Genomic DNA, 19225 nt, shown 5'->3' with positions numbered 1-19225 from the left:
TCTCTGTCTGTCAAATAAATAAATAAAATCTTTAAAAAAAATGCAAATATTAAGGGAGAGGGGCCTGGGTTCTAACTGTAAAGAAATAGGGTAGGCCTGGGGTGCCTGGGTGGCTCAGTGGGTTAAGCCTCTGTCTTCAGCTCAGGTCATGATCCCAGGGTCCTGGGATCGAGCCCCGCATCGGGCTCTCTACTTGGCAAGGAGCCTGCTTCCTCCTCTCTCTCTCTCTCTGCCTGCCTCTCTGCCTACTTGTGATCTCTCTGTCAATTAAATAAATAAAATCTTTAGAAAAAAAAAAAAAGAAATAGGGTAGGCCTTATTGAAAAGGAGATCATTTGAGCAAAGGTCTGAAGGAGTTGAGGAAGCTATGTGGATATTTGGAAAAGTGTTCTTCAGGCAGCGAGAATAGCCAGAGCAAAGGTTCTAAGGCCTTTCCATTTAGTTCTTGACATTACTTCGCAATATTTTCCTTAATTTCTTTTTTTCTTTTTCAATGCGAACCTCCAATCCTACTCTCTACCTCAACAGTGGATGATGATAACAGCTAACATTTATCAAACATTTACCAGATACCAAGCATTGTTCTAAGTGTTTTAAAAAGAGTCAATAACTTAATCCTTATCACAGATCTATGAAATACATGCTATCATGGCCTCCATGTGACAAGGGAGAGTTAGAGAGTTAGGAAGTGGCAGAGTCCTGAAGCAGGGTGTGGAGTAAGTCTTCTCTATTACGAAACAAGAACATTCAGCACAAACTGCCCCAAGCTTTCTCTTAATATATAGAATCCCTCATAGTACACATTCAAGAACTACGAAAGCTGCTATTATAATTTGTCTTCCTGCCATTTTTACAGTTCTTTTCTCAACTGAATGGTTTTTACCTAGACTCTGCACATAAACCTTCCTCAAGCTTCCCCCCAAACTGATTTACATTCCCATGCAAGTAAAATTGCTTTAAGATGGCTCTTGATCATCACACCACAAGCCAAAGGGCTTTCACTATTCTCAATGCCTTGAATGTCCAATCAGACTACGTCACTTTCTTTTCCTCTTAAAATAGAAGTGATATTATATTGGATTTTCCTATTCCTCATCTTTGTGACTTCTCTCTACTGAAAAATCTCTGTTTTCTGAAACTTAAACTTAGGCTTAAACTTAAACTTTTCCATTTTCTTTCTTCCATCTTCTTTCCACCTCTCCAATTATTCCTTTAATAACACTTTTTTCACTTAGACTTCTTAACGGCAGAGTTTCCAAAAGTTTGAGTCCTCTCTGTTTCTCTCTCTGTTAACTCACAGTCTCCCTTAAGATTAATTCATCAGGTAAGTATTTATTGAGCTCTTACTATCTATGAGGCACTGTCTAAGCCATTTAAGGTAGATCCCTGAACAAAACAGACCAAAAAAAATTAAAAACCCTCTGTCCACATAAAATCAAATAATTCTATGCTACCAAGAACACTCAAAACCACCTTCCCCTAAATACTATTTTAAACACATCACTCTCCCAACTTAAAAAAAAAAAAAAAACCTTACCATGATTGCAATGATTGCCCACTTAACAACCACATCTAAATTTCTCTGTCTCAGTTCAAAACACTCCATAGTCATTTTCTATCATACCTATCCAATTTCATTTTCTAATACCCTCTGATTCAAAAGAACTCCAGACAAGCCAGTCTTTCGACTATTCCTTCAAACACATTACTTGTGTTTCCAGCTTGTCAAATAATTACTGAAAACATATGTCTAGTAACTAAACATTAAAAACTGTATTGAATTAAAAAATTAAGTTTTCAAAAATGAATGTTTTCTGATTTTTTCAAATGTATAATGATGTGTAATAATAGCAAACACTTATATACAGGGTTTACTACGTGCCAAATACTATTCCAAGCACTTTACCTATATTAACTCATTTACTCCACAGATAATCCTCACATCTCGATGCTACAAATGAGGAAGTTGAGGGCCACATAGGGTAAAGTAACTTGCCTTAGGTCTGACAAGTAATAAATGGTAGAACCAAGATTTACATTGAGGCAGTCTGGCTCCATCCTCCACTGCATACTCCCAATTATAAACAATAAATAAAAATAGGGGAGAATTCGAAGGGCTTACACAGAAAACGAGAAGCTATTAAAAACTATGTTCAACTATGAAAAATCATTTAAGGGCGCCTGGGTGGCTCAGTGGGTTAAGCCGCTGCCTTCGGCTCAGGTCATGATCTCAGGGTCCTGGGATCGAGTCCCACATCAGGCTCTCTGCTCAGCAGGGAGCCTGCTTCCTCCTCTCTCTCTGCCTGCCTCTCTGCCTACTTGTGACCTCTCTCTGTCAAATAAATAAATAAAAATCTTTAAAAAAAAAAAAAAAAAAAAGAAAAATCATTTAAGTTAGTCCTTTGTTCCAACGGAAAAAATTATACCCTTTAATATCATGCTAAGTTTTTAAAAAATTGTGAATTTAGTTGTATATAAAATAAAAAAACACAATCTGTAAACACAAACACATCCTGTATTATTCAGAGTTCACCAAAGCTGCAAAAAATATTAGCTAGGCATGACAAAAGAATATACGGTGACACATGTCTAACAAATGTTCTTTTGTTAGCATAGCTTTATTCAAAGTATTTTACTGTCATACTTGCTTTCATCAGGATCAAAACAGATTTGAATACAAAGCAGGGAAGGTAGCTACCTTAAAAAGAGATTCCTAGCTTTACTTTTTGGAAGAAAAATTCAAATCTAGGATGTGTCCAGTATGACAGGAAAGATTTTAGTAGAAGTAAGAAATCTCAAAAAAGTACCACCAAGCATCAACTTACATAGATGTTCTTCAATCTACATTAACTCCATGGTATGGACCTTTTTAAAGGTTCCTAAGGACTCATTTGGCAAATTCATGAAGCTATTTTATAACTGAATACATAAAATTAAAAATAAAAGGCAGAGGATTTTCCACAAAACAATCTTAGTACACCACTAACATAAAAGCAGATGAGGAGTATCATACCAATGTTATTCTTCTCTTTCCTGTTTCCCCTTTCCTTCTAGCAGAGAAAAGACACAATTTGTCACGTTTTGAGCTGTAGAGGGTAAAATGCACAAAGCTGGACAAAGACACTAGTTTGTTTGTTTTTTTTTTTTTTTTTTAAAGATTTTATTTATTTATTTGTCATAGAGAGAGAAGCGAGAGCAAGCACAGGCAGACAGAGTGGCAGGCAGAGGCAGAGGGAGAAGCAGGCTCCCCGCCAAGCAAGGAGCCCGATGTGGGACTCGATCCCAGGACGCTGGGATCATGACCTGAGCCGAAGGCAGCCGCTCAACCAACTGAGCCACCCAGGCGTCCCAAAGACACTAGTTTGATATGGAAAAGGCTACAGTCTGTAGCCTCCCCAATTCGTACTAACAGCTAACTTAGAAAAAAAGATGCTGAAGCACCTTAGGGGCACAGTCAGTTAAGTGTCCCAACTCTTGGTTTCAGCTCAAGTCATAATCTCAAGGTCACAATGTTTTTTTAAGCCCCATGTCAGGCTCTGTGCTGGCCTTGGAGCCTTCTTGGGATTCTCTCTCTCCCTTTGCCCCTTACCACCATACTCATTCTAATTCTCTAAAGTAAATAAACCTTAAAACAAAAAAACAAAAACAAAAAACCTGAGGTATGTAACCAAAGACAGCAAAGGAGCTGAACAATGCTTCAGTCAAAAATGCAGAGTCGCCATTGCTAGAATCTGAAGTCTTCTCACTTTATTTTCTGCCTCCCCTCCCCTTTCCTGAGTTTACAACACACCTATCCTGCTGGCCACCCACCGCAACCCCAAAGCCACTCACACAAAGTCAGCTTTTTCCCAAGAACTGCATGAATGAAAAAAAGCAAACTATTAATAATTTCAGATTTAGGTTATTAAAATTGAGAGAGATTTTTTGGAGTAGGGAACCATTTTCTCCACCCTACCACCCACTGTGAACTTTATAAACGGCTCCACACTCCAAGGGACTAAATTAAAATTTCTTGGGAAAAGAATGGATTGGCAGTTACCACTGAAGATATTCTCAAATACGAAGGTTCTCCCATACTGTGTACTTGATACTTACTTTCCTCCCACATACACTGGTGGCAATTAAGATATACAATTCTCAAGATTGTCCTGCATGAAGGGATGTCAACTCAATCTTAAATCCAAAATTAACATATTAAAGCCCCTGTTAAACTCCCAAGAAAGGAAAAGCTTTCCATTCTATTGACCATATTAGAAAGCACAACAGACCGGTTAAATAAAGAAGTAAAAAATGTCAAAAATAGCTCTGACATGCTACCAGGAGTAAGGAGATCATAGGATGGAGGGAATGTTAGAGAAAAACATACATGTCCCAATAATGTACTATGTTGCATCATCATCTGTACCCTTATCAATATTTCCTAAGTACTTAAAGGGTCCATGGCATTATGGTAGGTTATACCTTTTAGAATAACAGGACCAAAAAAGATTGGTGAATAAAGATAAATTTAATTTTGAAGTTGTTGCAAGCACCCTCAGCTTGAGGTGTTTTCAGACTCTGTGAGAATCCTTAAGATCCACAATCGTGGGGCGCCTGGGTGGCTCAGTGGATTAAGCCGCTGCCTTCGGCTCGGGTCATGATCTCAGGGTCCTGGGATCGAGCCCCGCATCGGGCTCTTTGCTCAGCGGGAGCCTGCTTCTCTCTCTCTCTCTCTGCCTGACTCTCCGCCTACTTGTGATCACTCTCCCCCCCTGTAAAAAAAAAAAAAAAAATTTTAAAAAAAAAAAAAAAAAAAAAAAAGATCCACAATCGTATATACTGTCGAGAAGGACTACATGTGATATTGAAGGAAGCAGTAAGAGAATAAATGGCAACACAGAACAGAACATGGCAATACAGAACAGATTTAGAAAGCTGGTCTAATGAAGAGTCAACAAAACAAGAAAAAGAACTTCCAGGTTCTCATAACTCAAGAAAAATTCCAAATAAGAATATGGCTGTTTAACCAGATCTATTTTTATTAATACCTTTGCAAAGCAGAGTATAACAAATTAAATCAAGGAACACGTTTCCATTTAATACTGTCCCAACATTCTTCTCTAGCCTGCTGACCTAAACTTAACCATCCTTAAGGGAGCCTAGAACTGACAATAGTTAGTGCCCTACTTCATCAGAATTTTCTGCCATTTCTTCAGCTCTCATCAGGTCATTATTAAACTTTACAGATATTTAATAATATATACTGGTTATAAGCTGTTCAGATAAGTTTCCTAATACTCCTTCTGAACTCATTCACATTTAAGAAGCGGATGAGGCATAAATTTCTCTGTTACAAGTGAGATATGTTCCATCTCTTACTATCATATGATTTTTTTTTTCTTTCTTTCTTTTTTTGAGAGACAGAGCACCCTCAAGCACAGGTTGAGGGTGCAGAGTGAGGAAAGAATCTCAAGCAGACTCTGCACTGAGTCTGGAGCCCAACACGGGGCTCAATCCCAGGACCCTGAGATCATGACCTGAGCTAAGATTGGATGCTTAACCACCAAGCGACCCAGGCGCCCCACTACAGTCATGTAATTAAGACTGTCTTTTATTTTCCAAACTCTCATTCCCCAGTGAAAGAATATCTAAAATTATTTTAAAACACTGATAGCTTTTTTCTACAGGAGTTTTGTAAGGTTGTTATATATCGAGTATCATGCATCACTTCCCTTCCAAAAGCTAGGCCTGGATAATAAATTGACGTTTACTATCAAAGATAAATTAACCACATTTCTTCAGTTTTCGATTCTCTGAAACCTTGGTGTTATTTCTAAATATAAAGACCGAAGAGAAGATGAAATCAATTAGCAGAAATCAATCTAGAATCCTCTAGAACTTCATCACCAACTTCTCTCTATGGCTCCTTACTTCAGTGGCCTAGTCATCAAATTTTCAAATTCAACTTAACTGTCAACCCCAAAATATGATGCACCTTACTGAAAAGCAATTTTTCTTTAAAAAAAAAAAAAACAAAAACACCTTTAATATGTTATCTCCTGCCTCCTGACCAACTCTAATCGTTCCTTAGAGTTTCACTGATCAAATTCAACCTGCCACTGAATCTACCTTTCATAACCCAGCTCCATCCTAGTATACTAACTTATCTGACACCATTCCCAAAAATTAAGACTTCATTCCACGTTCCACTGAGGTCAGACTACTTACTTCCCTCTCACATCATGCTGGTCACAGCCAGTGTTTGCTCATGTATGGAACGTTCTCCTTCTGGAAAAGCTCTCCCTATGCAGATGGTATGTATTTTTTATTCAAGTCCCACCTTCTTTAAGAAGCCTCACTCCTAGAACTTCGGTCTGAAGATATCCCTACACTGACATACTGGACCCAGACTATGTATACCGCATGTTATTTGGATACCACTTTGGATAGTGCTAGTTAAATTATTATGAACATTTAACAAATTATTATGAACCTTTAATAAACTCTTAAAAGCCTGGGTCATAGCACAGAAAGTGGATCTATAAGTACTCAAACACTATTTGATAAGCAGATTAAATATTCTTGATAAAATACCATGATATTTTATTTTATTATATCAAAAGAGTTCCAATACAAATGCAATAATGGGATGACTAGGATTTGCTTCAAAATAATCTAGGTCAAAAAGCAGAAGAATAAGAGGTAAAGTAAGTAGGGGTGTAAGTGAAATCAGACTGGTTATGAGGTGATAATCTTTGAAGCCAAGTGACAACTACAAAGAACTTGATGTCTACCTTTATACTTATTTAAAATTTTTCACAATATGCTTATTATTTTAAAAGTACCAATAATGTCTTTACTTCATTTTAAATGACAAAACCAAGATACATTATAACATTTTCTTTACTCAACAAATACCTAAGTCCCAATTCAAACTAAGAAAAAAATTTCTGGAAAGATCTAACTGGCCTGGGTGGCTCAGTCGTTAAGTGTCTGCCTTCGGCTCAGGTCATGATCCCAGGGTCCTGGGATCCAACCCCACATCAGGTTCCCTGTTCTGTGGGAAGCCTGTTCTCCCTCTCCCGGTCCCCCTGCTTGTGTTCCCTCTCTCACTGTGTCTGTCAAAAAAATAAATAAAACCATTTAAAAAAATGTTTTTTTCTAAAAATACCTAATTGAACAGGGATCTTGCAGCATCCTAATTCTAAGAATTAATAAAATTAGTTTAAGGAAAATAATATTATCAAAATGGGAGTCTCCATCAAAAGAATAATTAATCTTACTACCAAAAGTGATACTGTTTATATTTCAAATTTTCATTCTGTTACAACATTCATAAAAAGGTCCATCCAAACCTCAGAAAAAAACATCAAGAAAAAATCATAAGCATACAAAAGGTAGGGGGAAAAAGTTGCTACAATGTTCAATAACACAAATCAGCCAGTATTATTTCAGGAAATTTACAATCTGAAGATACCTACTGCCCAACATGGAATGAATTAGTAGGTTCTTAAATAATCAGAAAAATTAGCACTTCCTCTTTATTCCAAAGACTGAAAAACATGCTTAAGAAATTTCAGATATTTGGCTTAATGACAATGTATCTTTTTGTTGCTGCTAAGGAATGCTCCACGCCTGATATTTCAGTCTATAGCTACTTTTCAAATTTCAATCAGTATTTTCCCTACAACATCATTCATTAACTTCTTCCAAAAGCAGAAATGCAACACCAGCTACCTTTAAATGTTGGCATTTTATTCTAATTACAATGCTCATTTTGCCTTGACTTACTGTTTTCCCAGACTGGTTTTAGGAATAAAAAAATATGATTACTTTGGTTTTCCCGCCCTACACTGTCTCTAAACACTCAAGAAGTAATTAGCTGCCATAACCAAGAAAACTATTTGTTTCTGAAATGGTATCTCACAGACACATATACAAATAGCAAGGTTTATCTTCATAGCAATATATCATCTCATCACCCAATGCAATTAAAAGTTTAAAACAGGACAACACTTGTATAAACAGAGTTTAGTAAGAATGAAACCTTCCTCACAAATACAGTTCTTAGGAGAAAAACTCATCCTCAAACTCCCCTGTACTTATACTATCTTGAAAATTAACTTTTTCTAGCAAGTTAAAGTAATTATTATTTTTTTGGCAGCATCTAAGTTCTCCCTTCTCATGGGAGAAAAGAAAAACCTGCTAAAACGCTAATCCAAAGGCCAAAATTGTGTTGAAATTTTCTCTTCCATAAACTAATTTCTGACTAAAAAGTAAAAAAATAATACCATGAAAAAGAAATGTGACAAAATCCACTGAATTATATTACTATGCTTAAAAAAGTTAACATTTACCACACACTCTTTTCTAATAAAGACCACATAATAACAAGATTAAAAGCAATTTGGAAAGAAGTTCTTTCAGAAAACCACTAAATATGTGATTAAAAAGTCCCACTTATCTTCTTTCCTTGCAGCACTACATGATTAAGTAAATTATGCCATCTTTATAATTTGTCTAATCTCAACTTCCAAGAAAAAAAATATTTATAATCTTTAGAATACCAGGGATACTGACATATTGACACATTTATATATAAGGATGGGCATTTGCAGATTTTTCCTAGTATCTCTGAAGTACATAAAATTCTTTAAATCTCAGAATGTATTAAGTTTTATCCAATACATGCTATTCCAGTGGGATAAAAACCATTTACAAGTTCTACTTAGATTAAGAAATCCTTTGAGAAAATTATGTGGTACATTCTAGTTATACTATTTCTAGAACATGAAAAATCTCTATAACCTATTTCCCTACTGTTTTTCTTTGGAACCAAATGGGCTAACTGTATCTTCCTTCACAAAAAGTCAAGACAGTATTACACTTAATGTCAGAAAGCTAAATTTTCATTAGGGGCTGAAGTTTTCAAAAATTAAAACTTTCTATTTCACTTGAATGGTCTATAAAAATAATAACATGAGTTGAAATAGATTCAACTGAGTATTATTTGCAAGTACAAGACACACGTGCACACACACAACAAAATGAAGAGCATAGTTTCACCTTAAAACCAGGCGTAGGGTAGGAAAGGGAAGCCTACTAAAATCATACTGCTTACATTGAGAAAATGTTTTCTTCATTCTCTTAAGCCACTTAAAATCATTTTTAAAATAAAATTCCCCTAATGAAAGAAGTTAATCCTTAAGCAACACTCTCCTTTACAAAGCAATGAGTTGAAAGTTACTGCTAGTAAAGATGACAATACAAAATTTATCTTTTCCTGCATTCTGTCATTTGATTATAATTGTCTCATCCTAATAAAATTAAAGAATTGCCTATGTAATTTTACGGAAACCAATTTTATATAATAAGTTAAAGTAATTCATGTTCAAAAACCTTGCAATAGAATTCACGTATTCATCTAAAGAATTCAACTACTGAACCTGACAAAGTATTCCAAACTATCAAAAAAAAAGAAACAAAATCCACAGAAGTACAAAGTTGCAATGTTCCTGAAGCTACATCTAAAAACTTAAACCATACAAAAATATTCTGAAATTACAGCTTTCGATTTCCTATCAAAACGTCAAAAAATTTTAAATACCTCTTTCAAATGTACTAAAGATCCCAAATGAATTCATTTTGACTTCCAAGTGCAGAAACTAAGAATCTGATGACTGCAGGAGGAAAGTATGGTGTGAAGAAAAATCACTTGAGAATATATTTAGCTAGCTAAAGTATCTTTACAAAACAAAAGATGTATTAAAATCATTTACACTCCTCTGCCAGACAAACAGTCCTCTCCTAGAACACACTGCTTACAAATCAGCCAAGTATGACCGCCAAGGATTTCTTAAACCTGTGTGTTGATACTATTTACAGGTACTAAGTGGAAAGCTCCTCCAATAGTGATGAAAAAAGAAAATGATATATACTGTTACTTAGAGTTGAAGATCAATTGTTTTAAACACGTTCCTACTAATAAACTAAATATAAAGTAATTTTTTAAAGAAAAACCTCAAGTTATAACACAGGGCAAGGCTTACTATATAAATTGCTTATAATTCTGAGTAGGGATTTATTTAGTTTCCCCAAATTGGGGTGTAAGTAGCTAAAAGAAGAAGGAAGTTTTATAAACAGCTTTTCTAACCTTGGTTTACATTTGATAAAGCAGACCATTTATCACAATCAAACAGAATGTCAAATGAGGATTCCTCAGGTATTATAAGTAAAATTTATAAAAATCTCAATACAGCAATGTGCAAAAGTGATTAAAAGGGTAACTGTATGTATTTGTATTTTGAGGTTTTACTTTTGCAAATAAGAATTATACTGATGCATGAGATTGCTACTGTGACTTTTAACATTTTTACATATAACAGTGTCTTATTTATGTTTAAACTTAAAATGCTGAAATTTATATATCTGATCTACATAATCCTGTTTGCTTTTCTGATAATTCTTTATTTCACAGTGGTGTGATTACAGGCTCATTATACCATTGGTCAGGGCATTTCAATTTTGCTTTCATCAAAAAATGGACATCATCAGCCACCCCTTGCTCCTAGTTTTCTGCTTTTTAATGTAGATAATAATAACAGTAAGTGCCAACAATTGCATATAAGAGCACAGCTTTGTCATTTCTTTTCCCAGCCCCCTTCTTTTCTGTGGAAAAAAAAAATGGGGATTTATTTTTGGGGGAGAAAAATTCAATTTTTCTTTTGCATACATACCTAATGAGTTTTCGAGAAAAACAATTTATTCAGATACCTACCATTCTAGAAATGTTAAAAGAGAACTTCCCAAATCCAAAAATACTAAGTCTGATATTGGCTGGAAAGGAAATTTCCATCCAAACCATAAATTATTTCATCAATTAAGCCAACCCTCAATCATCAATTTTCAATACGGAAAAGATCTGAAACCCACATATAAGCAGCAGATAATCAAAATCTCTTTATTTTCTTGTGGAGTTCACAGATTAATTTGGTTGTATGCCAGATTTATCTTATTTTGAAATGCCAAGGATAATATTTGTTGGTATAATCAGAGTTCACATTAAGTGTCCCGGGGAAAGGTAATTCAGTGGAATGCTTAGTAGCAGGGAGAAGCGGGTCAAAAATAGAAGGGAAGGAAAACACATACACACACATACACACACACACACACACACACACACACAGAAAAACCCACGTCCCAACACAGCGAATAATCCACAAATAGATCAACTGAAAGCCAAAAGAAAACGCTCCTCTCCCGAGTAGCCCGAATAAATGATCTTCACTCATGACGTTTAACAGTATCCTACCTCACTCAATTCACTTCCCAACTTGACTTTTCAGGGGCCACCACGGGGCATCCCTTTTTTTTTTTTTTCCCCCTCTGGAAGTGTATGTTGAAAGAATCTGTATGGAAAAGAGGGAATGAACGGAATATTCCCAAGAAAGCTGTGAAACAGGTGGGTAAGAACGAGCAGCAGCATGATCTAGGTACTTGAGGGGCAGCTTTCAAATGACAGATGTGGTTAAAGGAACGGCTGCAAATCGGAAGCGCTCGTGTGGCAGATAGAGTAGGGGCTGATTGCAAGCGCAAGAGGGGGGCAAAGGCTAACTCCGGAGTGGTAGCAGTGGAGCAAAACACAAACAGCAGGACGAGTGGGCAATGAGGAGTGGGACTGATGAGCAGCAGCAACTCGGGTCAGAGTGGAAGTGATGGCTTTGGTCCTGGGAGACGGGGGCTGCTGGGACAAGGACGTCAGGGAGGGGAGAGAGGGCTGGGAAAACAAGGGAGTACTGAGACCCAAGATTTCTGCCCCTACAGAATCGCAGGGGAGAGAGCTGGAGACGAGAATCCGCTTCGGCTCCCCAATTGAGGAAATTTTCGAAGGAGTCGGTGCTCGCCGCCGCGCCGCCTTCTGCCCCGCTCCCTTTTCCTGGTGGTAACTGCTGTGGCGTAGAGGGGAGAGGGAGGAAGAGGAGGAGGAGGAGGAAGACCAAGAAGGAGGAGGGTGAAGATGAGGCGGGGGGTGGGGAGAAAGGGGGGTGCGGCCTGCACAGTCCCAGCGAAGCCTCCGCTCTCTCGTAGCCGGTCAGCCCCGGGTTTCCCCTAAGCCCAGCCCCGCATAGACTCACCCGCCTGCCTTGCCTCGCTTTTCCCTTAGCCGACTCCACGCGCTGCCGCGTCCTCACAAGAGACCACTGAACGAGTGTCGGGGAAAAAACTCTTCAGAACCGGGCCTGATTGCTTCAGCGAGTCCGACCTTTACGGCTGAGAGACAGACTCTCAGCTTTCGGTGGGTTCCACAGCCAGACGGGCCACCATCTTACATTAGGGTAAGACTCCTCCGGCCTCCGGTGCGCAGGCGCACGCCGATCCGGCTGGGAGGGGCGGGGGAGGGGCGGGAGGAGAGGCGGGCGGTCGCTCCCGCAGCACCCTGGGAGTTATAGTCCGCGGAGGATAACCGCCCAGCTGCAAGCCGGGAGTTGAAGTTCTTGCTCGGAGGGCGGACCGGGTCGCCCGCCTCACGTGGCAGCTAGATTACTGCCTTTCTTCGTGTTTTGCTTCGTTCTGTGGCCGCGTGTGAAGCTCCGCTGTCATTTCGTCGGCGGTCTCCGTTGGCTGCTCCGTGTCCTCGGTGTTTGCTCGGGAATGGGTTCCCAGAACTCGGGCGAGCTTAACCAATTTGGGGGGAGCTGGGAATGGCTCCTCTGTGCTCCGCCCACCATAGGTAGCAAAAGGGGCGGGGTAGAGGCAGGTTGCCGGTAGGAGGAGCGCGGGATTTGATCTAGGGTGAGAATTTGATTCTGAATTGGCGTCTGGGACAAGTGAGCCCTAAGTCCTTTCTCGTGATTGCACATTTCGGAGCCACCACCCTGGAGCCCCTCCTCATCGTGAATCTCCAGTGAAGAAGTATCCCGCATTATCCTGTACAGATGCACAAAAGAACGAAAGACCCGTGCACTTAGAAAAACTGGTTTCTGACGGTACAAATTTGAGATTACGTGGACTTCGCCGCAGATTAGTTCGGTGTTGTACCTGTACAGCTCTGCGCATGCAGTTCACAAACCACCACACATCAGCACATCCTAAAGAAGGTAAGAAGGTATTCGCAATCTGTACGAGAGCCGAGGCATCCTCAATCACAAAAAATCAAGTTCCTGGTGACTCCCGCTTGTCTCCTAGAACTCTGGTGAAAGAGGCGCTCGAAGCACTCAGTTTTGATTATTGCGTGTATTCTGCACCCATTCATACGGTAAATATTCACTGAGCTCCTCCTGTGTGCCTGTCGTGTTCTATACACGGGAAGAGGGTGGTGAGTAAAACACAAAATTCCCTGTTTGTATTCTAAGAATGCCTGTACCTATTCTACCTGTCTTAGGGTGAAGGAAAAGGGATAGGAGGCAATCAGTGTTTAAAATATATGATTAAAATGCGTAGTATATCATAACAGATGAAAATCTAAAACAGAGAATGGGAATAAGAGGAGAGGTTGCAGTTTTAAAATCTGCGAGCCTAATCTCATAGTGAGAAGCCTTTGTTTCTTTTGCTTGTTTGTTTTTGTTTTTAATACATTGGTTCTTTATGTTTCAGTTTCATCACTATCAAGCCTAGAGGCAACACTTGCTTGGTGAAAATTTAAAACGTAGGATAAACTCACAGCTATAAATTTGAAATTTTAGAATCACGAAATTATTATCTAGCAGGGAAACCTGAGAAATCATTTGGACTCACCTTTATGTAACCCTCTAAAGGCATTCAGTGTAGGGACGCCTGGATGACTCAGTTGGTTAAGTATCTGACTTCCAGGGGCGCCTGGGTGGCTCAGTCTTTAAGCGTCTGCCTTTGGCTCAGGTCATGATCCCAGAGTCCTGGGATCCAGAACCACATTGGTCTCTCTGCTGTGCGGAATCCTGCTTCTCCCTCTCCCACACCCCCTGCTTGTATTCCCTCTCTCACTCTTTCTTTCTGTCAAAAAAATAAATAAAATCTTAAAAAAAAAAAAATATCTGACTTCCGACTCAGGTCATGATCACAGGGTCCTGGGATCAAGTCCCACATTGGGCTTCTTGATCTGCGGGGAGCCTGCTTCTCCCTCTGCCTACCACTCCCCCTGCTTGTGTGTGTGTGTGTGTGTGTGTGTGTGTACACACGCGCGCGTGCATGCGCACCCGCTCACCCCCTCTCTGATAAATAAAAGCTTTAAAAAATAAATAAATAAAAGCATTCAGTGTAGGAGACCTTTCTTAAGTGTGTGTTTATTTTTTATATTACTAGTTTTATAGTGAGACATAAGCGAAGTAATGAAAAGAACAAAATAAAAGGAATCCTTTCCATTATTAAAGATGAGAACCCATTGCATTAAAAACTAAAAGGGATCTTAGTCCTCATCTATTTAATCCGATGTTTCACAACCTTGTTTTAACCCAACACACCTTTTTTAAATGACAAATACTTTCATAATGTCTCGTTTATTAGCCTAAAATGAAATTCATAGATAATATAACCTGCATATATGCATGGTTTTGGTTTAAATCAAATATAAAAATAAAAAGTACAAAGAAAGTAATTTATAACGCAGTGATTTCTGTTCCATTATAAATGCTCAGGCATAACCATTCTAGAAAACATAAGTCATAAATCAAGTGGCTACCCTTATGTGTAAAATCCCTATGAATGTGAAAGCTACAGTCGACACAGGTATGGTGTTTCAACCACCTCTGGTGGACAACACTAATCCTCAGTGTCCACTGTAGATAAATTTCTAAAATGTTCACTTTTAGAATTATGTAAAAATAAAAAACAGTTCTGTGTTCATATGTAAAAATAGGTCAGATTTTAGGTACAGATAGTTATACACAGGTTTTTCATCTACACTGGGGCCTTTCAAAGTCATGAGGGACACAAAATAATTTTTCATTGAGGAACGTTTTGCTAGAGTCTCTGTTCCCAGGCTCTGCTCTCTAAAGGCCAATAATACCTGCTAGAGTATCCAACACTAGGGGGCAATACCACACCTGCTGAGGGTCGTTCACTCCTGGAGACCTAACAGCGAAGGAATGCCATTTCCTAGGTCACTAACTATTTAGTACCCTCTAATGCCCGTGCTCCTTTTACTGCTTTGTATTACCAAGTTTTCATATATATGTATGTATACATGCATATCATTTCACTTAGATTCTCATACCATTTTAAAAGTTAATTTACATTAAATTCTATTACCTGACTTTCAGGGTGCCTGAGTGGCTCAGTCAGTTGAGTGTCTGCCTTTATCTTGGGTGATGATCCCAGGGTCCTGGGATGGAGCCCCACATCGGGCTCCTTGCTCAGTGGGGAGCCTGCTTCTCCCTCTCCCTCTGCCCTTCCCCATCCACTCATGCTCTGTCTCTCACTTTCCTTCTCTTCAAATAAATAAATAAAATCTTTCAAAAAATAAAATAAAAAAGAGAAAAGGAAAGAACTCTATATTGGCCTGAAAGAATGTCCATGATATATTGTTTGGTAAAGAATGAGTAAGCTGTAATGAATACTGTTATGCTGAAAATAAATATATTAATTAAAAAAAAAAAAAGAATGAGTAAGCTGGGACACCTGGGTGGCTCAATCACTTAAGCCTCCAACTCGATCTCAGCTCAGGTCATGATCTCAGGGTCATGGAATCAGAGCCCTGTGTTCAGGGCTCTGGGCGGGCCTGGAGACTGCCTAGGTTCTCTCTTTCCCTTTCCCTTTATCCCCCTCCCCCACCACTACTCGTGTGCATGCATGTACTCTGGCTCTCTCTCTCTAAAATAAATCTTTAAAAAAATAAGTAAATTACAATTTATATAATGTATATATATAATGTTATATAATGTAATTCATTTTTTAGAAATAAAAAAGTATCCAAAAATATGTGAATACATTTTCATCCAGCACAGAAAAAGAATGGGAAGATATGTACACATCAAATATTTGCTGTGTGGTTGTTTACCTTGAGGAATTGCAACTGGAAAGAGGTGGGGGTAGAATACAACGTTTTCTTTATAAATTGCTATATTCCTTGATTGTTACACACACACACACACACACACACATATATATGAATTATTTTTAAGCATTTTTTTTAAAAATAGAAGAACACTCCACTATGTGGAGAATGGATAGGAGAAAAGCAGGAATGAAAATAGAGCAAGTAATTTAAAGAACATTTTCATTATCAAAGTGGTGGTTCTGGTTGGGGTGACAATGAAGTTAGCAAGACCTCCTTTGTGGGTATTTGGGCAGTGCAGTTCGACTCTTGGTTTCAGCTCAGGTCTGATCTTGGGATTGTGTGATTGAGCCCACTGGGCTCTGTGCTCTCACTCAGCTGACCCCCCCCCCCCCCGCTTGTGCGCACGTGTGCGTGAGCTTGCGCTCTCTCTCTCTTCCTCTCTCTCTCTCTCTTGCATAAATAAATAAATGCATGTTTGGAGGAGGGGAGATATCTTTGGCCTTGGTGATGAACTGGGTAAGGGAAGTGTGCTTATAAATGGCTCTTGGATTTTCTGACCTAAATGGCCTTGCAGATGGTGACTCCTTTGATAAGAACGGTGAATATCCAAACAGCATCTGGAGAGAATGAAAACAACTTAATTGGAGGAACTACAGGATTGCAGGAAGTAAGGATTGCATGTTTGAAATTAGAGAACTTGAAAATGATGGCAATTGTATTTTGTTCAACTTAGTGATTTTTCTCTAACAGAGGTTATGTACTTGGGTTTTACCACAGCAGCCGTGGATAGATGGGCTTATCTAGGCTGAAGAGAATGCAAACAGGGAAGGGTTAATGGGCAACCAGCACTATGGGCTGTTTCCAATTTTGTCAACCTTCATAAATTATTAATATATGGATATTTTAAATAAATAAAATTTCCAAGTTACTCTTGGGGTATAGTCTCAAATGTAAACCTACTGGGCTAAAGGAAATGATCAGTTTTATGACCCTTGTCATGGCCAGGTTGCTTTAATATTAATGGATATCAATACCACTTTGTTTGGGGGGCCTTTTTTTCCAAAAACCCATTTACTCTGAGTTTTATCTTTCCTCCTTCATTTTAATTATTTAGTGAATAGTGGAGTGCTAAATATTGAGTGTTGGTAGGGAGGAAAGCACTAAACACCTCAAAGATGTTGGGCTTAAAAAGGGAAGACAGAAAACAATAAATGAAGTTAATAGCAAAAAAAAAAAAAACCTCTACTTCTGTGTTGGCAAAGTATTAGGAAAGACAAAGAACAGAGTAATGGAACTATCAGGAGGAGATTTACTTTAGATTGGAAAGCCTCTCTAAAGAGAGAACTTAATCTAAAATTAAAAGGTTTAGAAAGGATCACCCATTTAAAAAATGGCCTGTGCCAGGCCAGGAGGCAGGAATGAGTTAGCATGTCCAGAAATGGAAAGTTAGCCTGCGAGGCTACGGCATTTCAGAGACAGAGTGGTAGAAGATGAGGTTAGGGAAGAAAGCAAAAATCCAGATTATCTGGGGTTCTACATGGAATTTGGACTCCATTCTAAGTAGAATAAGAGACATTTGAACAGTTTGGAGCAGAGGAGTAATGTAAATCAATTTATCTTTTCAAATATTAGAGTGGCTACCCTGTAGAGAATGCATCAAAGATAAGTCACAAATGTGTAAGTGGAGAGACCAGTTAGGATGTTAATACAGATGTACAGCCTGGAGATGATAAATGACTTAGACTAGGGCAGGGCTGGGGCTAGGGTCAGGCGAGGGAAGTCTTCAACCTGGGCACAACATTCAAGCAAGCACCAAAACATGTAGGAACCAAGGTAAATAATATTTTGAGATAACATTTTTAAAAATCAAAATTAATGCAAAAAACTCCACAACAAGCAAAATGTTAAAATCAAAAGTAGAAGATCCAACCCTAAATTTAGAAAACGCTGCCTCACTTCTTTCCCCCTAACCCTAACCCTGGTTCCAATGAAATTTTATTTACCAAAATAGGTAGCTGGCCCACAGGCTATAGTTTGCTGGCTTAATTTTTTTTTTTAATCATTCATTTAAGAGGAAATACAAATGGCTCATTGATATATTACCCTACAACCAAACAGTTCCACTCCTGGGCAGGAGCGGTATATGTACAAATGAGTGTGTATAAATCTGACACCTGTATGCCAGGAGACTCAAAGGCAACATTAGTTTCAGTAGCAAAAGCCCTAGAAACAACCCAAATGTCAATCAAAGTGGAATGCATAAGAGTAGTTTAATATGGTGTAAATCTATACAGAAAAAAAAAAAGGAAAAGAAAAGAAAAAGGAAAAAAAAGAACTATAGCTACACACTTCAATTTCAATTTCAGAGAATGATATTCTCTCTTTTTTTCTTAAATATTTTATTAATTTATTGGACAGAGATCACAAGTAGGAAGAGAGGAAGGCAGAGAAAGATGTGGAGGAGGGAAGCAGGCTCCCCGCTGAGCAGAGAGTCTGACTCAGGGCTCTATCCCAGGACCCTGGGATCTGCCCTGAGTGGAAGGCAGATGCCCAAACAACTGAACCATTAGGCACCCCTGATTTTCTTTTTAAATGGGCTCCATGCCTACTGTGGGGCTTGAACTCATAACCCTGAGATTAACAGTCACATACTTTCCTGACTGAGCCAGCCAGGTGCCCCTCAAAGAATGATTTTCAAAAGAAAATATAGGGCAAAGGAAGAAAGTCACAGAGGAATACATGTAACGGTTAACAATGTGATACATTTTATACAGAGTTCAAAAATAGGCAGAACTAAATAATATTGCCCAGTGATACATAGAGTTAAAATTACAAAGAAAAACAAGGAAACGTTTTACACAAAATTCATCACTCAGTTATCTCTATGGGGACAAAAAGACCATGATCTGGGAAGGTTATGCAGAGAACTTGGGGTGGTGTGTTTCTTGATGGATCCTGTAGGCACACTGGTGTTCATTTAAGTATTATTTTTAAGAGATGCAAATACATTTTGTACTTCTTTGTGTGATATGTTTCACAATGAAAGCAATTATATTATTCAAGGACATACTTATCAAAGAATTGAATTAGTAGTCAGGTTTCCCGTCCTAAAAGACACTAATATTTTGTAGACATGAATATTTTGCATTCATTCAAGATATAGATAATATCTCTCTTATTCAACTTTCCTTATTCAACTTTTAAACTTATGGAGATAAATACAGTATAATTTACCAAATCCATGGATTAAAATAGAAAGTACATATGATCATTCTA

At 38.3% G+C, this 19225-nt stretch overlaps 1 protein-coding gene across 7 annotated transcripts in view; it reads right to left on the bottom strand.

Moving 5' to 3' along the window:
- CNOT4 (CCR4-NOT transcription complex subunit 4) overlaps positions 1-12331 on the bottom strand; it is a 141256-nt gene extending 128925 nt beyond the window's left edge. For all 7 annotated transcript variants that reach the window (XM_059396351.1, XM_059396345.1, XM_059396347.1 and 4 more), the window contains exon 1: positions 12114-12331. The gene's annotated coding sequence lies outside the window, so the exon portion shown is untranslated. The remainder of the gene's footprint in view (positions 1-12113) is intronic.
- Positions 12332-19225: the final 6894 nt, after the last annotated feature.

This window comes from Mustela nigripes, chromosome 4, assembly GCF_022355385.1.
Source record: "Mustela nigripes isolate SB6536 chromosome 4, MUSNIG.SB6536, whole genome shotgun sequence".
NCBI lineage: Eukaryota > Metazoa > Chordata > Mammalia > Carnivora > Mustelidae > Mustela > Mustela nigripes.
Note: the sequence above shows the minus strand (reverse complement) of the source record. Positions and strands in the feature narration are given on the sequence as shown.